The sequence below is a fragment of the Bidens hawaiensis genome, unplaced genomic scaffold (genome assembly GCF_021521415.1).
Source record: "Bidens hawaiensis isolate Kalapana, Puna unplaced genomic scaffold, B.hawaiensis_p1.1 tig00022325_1, whole genome shotgun sequence".
Taxonomy (NCBI): Eukaryota; Viridiplantae; Streptophyta; class Magnoliopsida; order Asterales; family Asteraceae; genus Bidens; species Bidens hawaiensis.
In genome coordinates this window covers 327455-332833 of record NW_027493476.1, presented here as the reverse complement: position 1 = coordinate 332833, position 5379 = coordinate 327455, and the positions used below count along the sequence as shown (strand labels likewise).

Sequence of the window (5379 nt, the reverse complement as noted above, 5' to 3'; positions counted from 1 at the left end):
TTTCGTAACGTCTTAAATTACCCACAGAAAATATATTTTATAGTAATATAGATATAGATACAGATAAATCTAACGGATTTTAACATTACCGATTATTAACAATAAACTTGTATAAACATGCTTGGTCCAATTTATCATTCCAAAATGTAACTTCATTAAAATGCCACTTTTGTTTAATTTCTTGTTAGAAACATAACATGAAATAAACAATCATTAAACACAAATGACGAAACATTACATTTGTCCAAACTACTACACCACAAGTCTTGCCATCCGGTTATCTGACCGGTCTGGGCGACCGATACGGCTGGTCATTATGATACGGAGAACCATTCGGGCACCTTGAAACCGAGAGGCTCCTCATCGGCGTGCCTTTTAAACCCGCACCGGTTCTACCACCATGGTTCGGGCTGGCCCGTTCGCCCTGATGCAAGTGCAACGCTTGAAAATACGGTGAGGAACAAAGCCATGTCGTTTAGGTTCATGAGTGGCTTCAAAACTTCGTAAACTTCACTCATTAACGGTCGGGCTTTTGGGTCACGGTTCAGGCAAAGGGTGGCCACTTGAGCAGCCTTTTGTGCACCTCGTACTGAGAACCGACCCTCGAGTAACGGGTCGATTATTTGGTACAATTTTCGTCTCTCCCCGAGATATTGCCTGGCCCATTCTACTAGGTTATGCTCCCCGTTGGGTCGGTTTTTGTCCATTGATCTCCGGCCCGTTATCATCTCGAGTAAAACCACTCCAAAACTGTACACGTCACTCTTCGATGTCAAGTGTCCTGGTAGTCATTGGACAAAGTTAAAAGGTAAGATATAAAACGGTTAAACGGGTCAATTTGGATTGTATTATTATTATTATCATCTCTAATGGATCAAATAGTATTCAAGTTGTATCTGATCTCTAACGGGCCAACTAGTTAAATAGTTTTCAAGGTGTCCGATAGTTTTATCTTATCTCTAACGAGTCACGTAGCTGAATAGTTTTCAAGTTTTACCTTATCTCTAACGGGTCAAATAGTTTTATCTTATCTCAAACGGGTCGGAAGTTCTAATCTCTCTTAAGGGTCAAATAGTTTTATCTTAACTCTTAATGGGTCAAATACTTTTTATCTTAACTCTAACGGGTCAAGTAGTTTTATCTTATCTCTAGTGGGTCAAACAGTTTTATATTATCTCTAACAGGCCAAATAGTTTTATCTTATCGCTAACAGGCCAAAAACAGTTTTATCTTATCTCTAACGGGTCAAACAGTTTTATGTTATCTCTAACGGGTCAAACAGTATAATTTATGGCTAACGGGTCAAAGAGTTTTCAAGTTTGATCTTATCTCTAACGGGCCAAATAGTTAAGTTTTAACCCATCTTGTAATAGTTTTCAAGTTTTATTTATCTCTAACGGGTCAAATAGTTAAGGCTTAAAAACTGTCATCAGAAAAGATTCGGGCCAAGAATCTGTTGAACGGGTCAGGAGTCACCTAAACATACCTGTCATCACATATTCCGGTGCAGCATATCCATAAGTTCCCATGACCCGAGTAGAAACATGAGTATTATCCCCTTCCGGGCCATCTTTAGCAAGCCCAAAATCAGAAAGCTTCGCGTTGCAATCCTGAAACAAGAATAATATCAAGATACATTGATATAATAATACACATCTATCACAAACATAGAAGTCAAAAGCCACAAACCGCATCTAGTAAAATATTTGAAGTCTTAAAATCCCGATAAATGACAGGCCTTTCGGCTTCCTCATGTAGAAAAGCAAGACCCTTTGCAGCACCGAGAGCAATTTTCATCCTAGTGGCCCATGGTAGTGGCAATGACCCTGTAAAAAAGATTTTAAAAGTTTAAACATCCGAGTACCCTTTAGACATTTCTCGACCCGTTTGACCCAATTCTAATGAAATATAACCCAAATCAACCTTTTTGACTCGTTTGGCCCGATTCTTTATGAAATATAACCCAAATTAACCTTTTCCGGCCCGTTTGACCCGATTCTTTATAAAATATAACCAAAATCAAACTTTTTGGCCCGTTTGACCCAATTCTTTATGAAATACACCCCATTTGACCCATTTAATAAAATATAACCCGAATCAACCTTTTCGACCCGTTTGACTCTATTCTATAGAAAAATATAACCCGTTTGACCCGATTAATAAAATATAACACGAATTAACCTTTTTCATATAAATAATAACACGATGTTAAGATAACAGATTCAGAAAGATTCACATACTTCTAAAAAGATGATTTTCAAGGCTTCCACGAGGCATAAACTCATACACAAGCAACCTTTGATCATCCTCGATGCAATAACCGATCAATTTAACCAAATGAGGATGCAAGAGATCACCGAGAAAATTAACTTCCGCCTGCACAATAACACATAAGCACAGACACACACAAAAATAATTTAAAACCGATGAAACATAAAAACAGGACACATACAAGCCATTCTTTATGACCCTGAAGCCCATCATGATTAAGGGTCTTGACTGCAACTGATAGGCCCGTGCCTGGTTTCACAGGTGCGGTCCCATTCTCGCTAATCCATCCTTTGAAAACACAACCGAAGCCACCCTCACCGAGTAGACTCTCGGGTCTAAAACTCCTTGTTGCCAGTTTAAGTTCATTGAAGTTGAACTTTCGAAGCTGAGAAGATATTTTTAGCTCGTCGGTTACGTTTGGTGTAGACGACGTACTTTCACCATTGCTTGTGGTTGCAGACGAAGCGGTTGGAACAATAACGGGTTGGTCTAATAAACACAAAGGCCATAATTAGTCAATATGGATTCTTCATGTAACAAAAACTCTAATTTAATCAATATAACATAAAAATATTATTTTTCCCTTTGCGCCAATTAAATAAAAACAGACGTGTTTCTAATTTTGAAATATTCGGCGATCACACATCCCACATTTGCCATTTTGATTTGTTCGTTACGCCAAGTTATCTTTTTTCGCTCTTTTTTCCTTTCTATCCGGGCTTTAATATTTCACATGTTATGCAAGAGTATCAAACAGGAACTCTTACTTTGCAAAAACTTGTTAGAATGCAATTTTTTTTCTTTTTTTTTTTGGTAATAACTTCACATTCATCTCTATAGTCATATTTCTTGCTTTTGCAGCAATTTCTTACCTATTTTCTTCATTAAAATCCAAACTCCCCTCATATACTTAAATTAACCATTTTAAGATGAACATATTATTTTCAAGATGGGATTAACCACAAGAAATTGCAGCTACACATTCACTAACCCAAAAAATTAAAACAATAATAATAATAAAATTTATTATTACACAAATGATACATGATCACAAGAAATTGCATAACTGTAACAATTTGAACACATAATAAACACAACTCAAAAGTAAAATTTAAAACAAATACAGGGTTTTTATTTCAACAAACATATACTTAAATTAACCATTTTAAGATGAACCAATTTTTTTTCAAGATGGGATTTAACCACAAGAAATTGCAGCTACACATTCACCATATTAAAAAAAAAAACATTTACACAAATAGCATATGATCACAAGAAATTGCATTACTGCAACAATTTGAGCACACAACAACATAATTTAAAGTAAAAAATTTAAAACAAATACAGGGTTATTTATTTCAACAAACACATACTTAAATTAACCATTTTTAGATGAATAATTTTTTTCAAGATGGGATTTAACCACAAGAAATTGCAGCTATACATTTACTAACAAAAAATAATAATAATAATAATAATAATAATAATAATAAATTACACAAATGGTATATAATCACAAGAAACTGCATAACTGTAACACTTTGAACACATAATAATAATAATAATAATAATAATAATAAAATAATAATAATAATAATAATAATAATACCAGAAATTGTTGTATCCACTTTAGACCTTGGAGATATACACTTTCCAAACAATCTGAACCTAACCCAGCATCCAGGAACCACATCCTCATCATCATCTTCTTTCTTGGAACCAATACCCATTTCAAGAAACCCTATTTTTTTCTTGAAAAAAGATGCATACTTTTTTACTGTGAGGTGAAATGGGTGATGCCCAGAAGTTAAAAGTAACCAAGAAATGATTGTAACAGAAAAAACATGTAAAAGAAGTGAAGCAAAATGTTAAAGAATCAAGAAAGTGATGAAGGGTTTAAAAGTGGTGATGGAGACAGGATCAAGTAGTGAATAATAATTACATATGGATGATGATGTTGGGTTAGTAAAAACAAGATGAGAATTTGTGTGTGTGTGTGTTTGGGTGTGAGTGCGTGAGAGAGGGTTAAAAGGAGTGAATAATGTGGACAAGGGGAAAAGATGTTAGTAAAATTGGAAGAATGGACAAAAGTACATTTATTGTAGAGTAATATTAACGGTTTTAAATTTGTGATTTTTGTTTATGTGATTTTATTTTATTTGCAATTAAACCTAGTTTCACTAACCCTGTTAAGTTTGATTGTTAAAACTTATCAGCGTGCTCTTCACGTAAGGGGCAGTTTTGTCATTTTTCTCCTAAAATAAACCACAACCATAATTCGCAAGCCCCTTTGCGTGAGGGGCTGAGGTGTATTTGGGGTAAAAAGGACAAAATTGCCCTTCACGTGAGTGATACGCTGATGGGTTTAACGATTAGACTTAACGGGGTTAGTGAGGTCGGCTTTAATTGCAAGTGAAATGAAACCACAGGGACGAAAATCACAAATTTAAAACTATTAGACTAAACCGTAAATTTAGACAAACCACATAGACGAAAACCGTAGTTTATTTTCTACTTAATGAATAGTTAATTTAATCTAGTTTGTTTGTGAATTAAAATGGTAAGTTGTTTGTTAAATACAGAAACATGTTTCTGCCATAAAGGTTATATATATATATATATATTGAAAATTTTGAAAAGTGAAGGGTCATCCTTACGGCCTGTAGGGGTATTGTATTAAACCCGGTTTACAATCCTAAATTTATTATATTTGGTTTGTTTTATTATATGGGCTAATACATTTGTTATTGGGCTGAGGAGGTTTGTGGAGGTAGCCCTAATTGGGCTAGGCCCATTAGGGTATCATGATGGTGGCCATGAGACTCTATATAAGGAGGTCTTCACCTCCTTATCAGGGGGTCATGCTCAGTAGGTGCCACCACCAGTTTTTGTGTCTGTGAATAAGAGATCTTCAAGATCATCTTAGCGGTCACCTCCACACCCCCAAAACGCCACTGCAGATCGCGAGCAGCCGGAGGAGAGGATCAGCAGACCAGGATGCGGTTCATTCATCTCGAAATCCGTGGAAGCTCCGTCATGGGTCAGGTCAGATTCCATTTCGTGCTTCGACATTGGCGCCATCCGTGGGAAAAAACCGCCCTAACACCT

General features: G+C 35.8%; 1 pseudogene across 1 annotated transcript; it reads right to left on the bottom strand.

Moving 5' to 3' along the window:
* Nucleotides 1-239: 239 nt before the first annotated feature.
* Nucleotides 240-4001, bottom strand: LOC143565389 (serine/threonine-protein kinase PBL34-like; annotated as a pseudogene). Its single transcript, XR_013141060.1, has 6 exons — nucleotides 3881-4001; nucleotides 2453-2760; nucleotides 2241-2376; nucleotides 1690-1826; nucleotides 1487-1610; nucleotides 240-781 (listed from the first exon to the last, which is right to left on the bottom strand). The product of XR_013141060.1 is annotated as a serine/threonine-protein kinase PBL34-like (transcript).
* Nucleotides 4002-5379: the final 1378 nt, after the last annotated feature.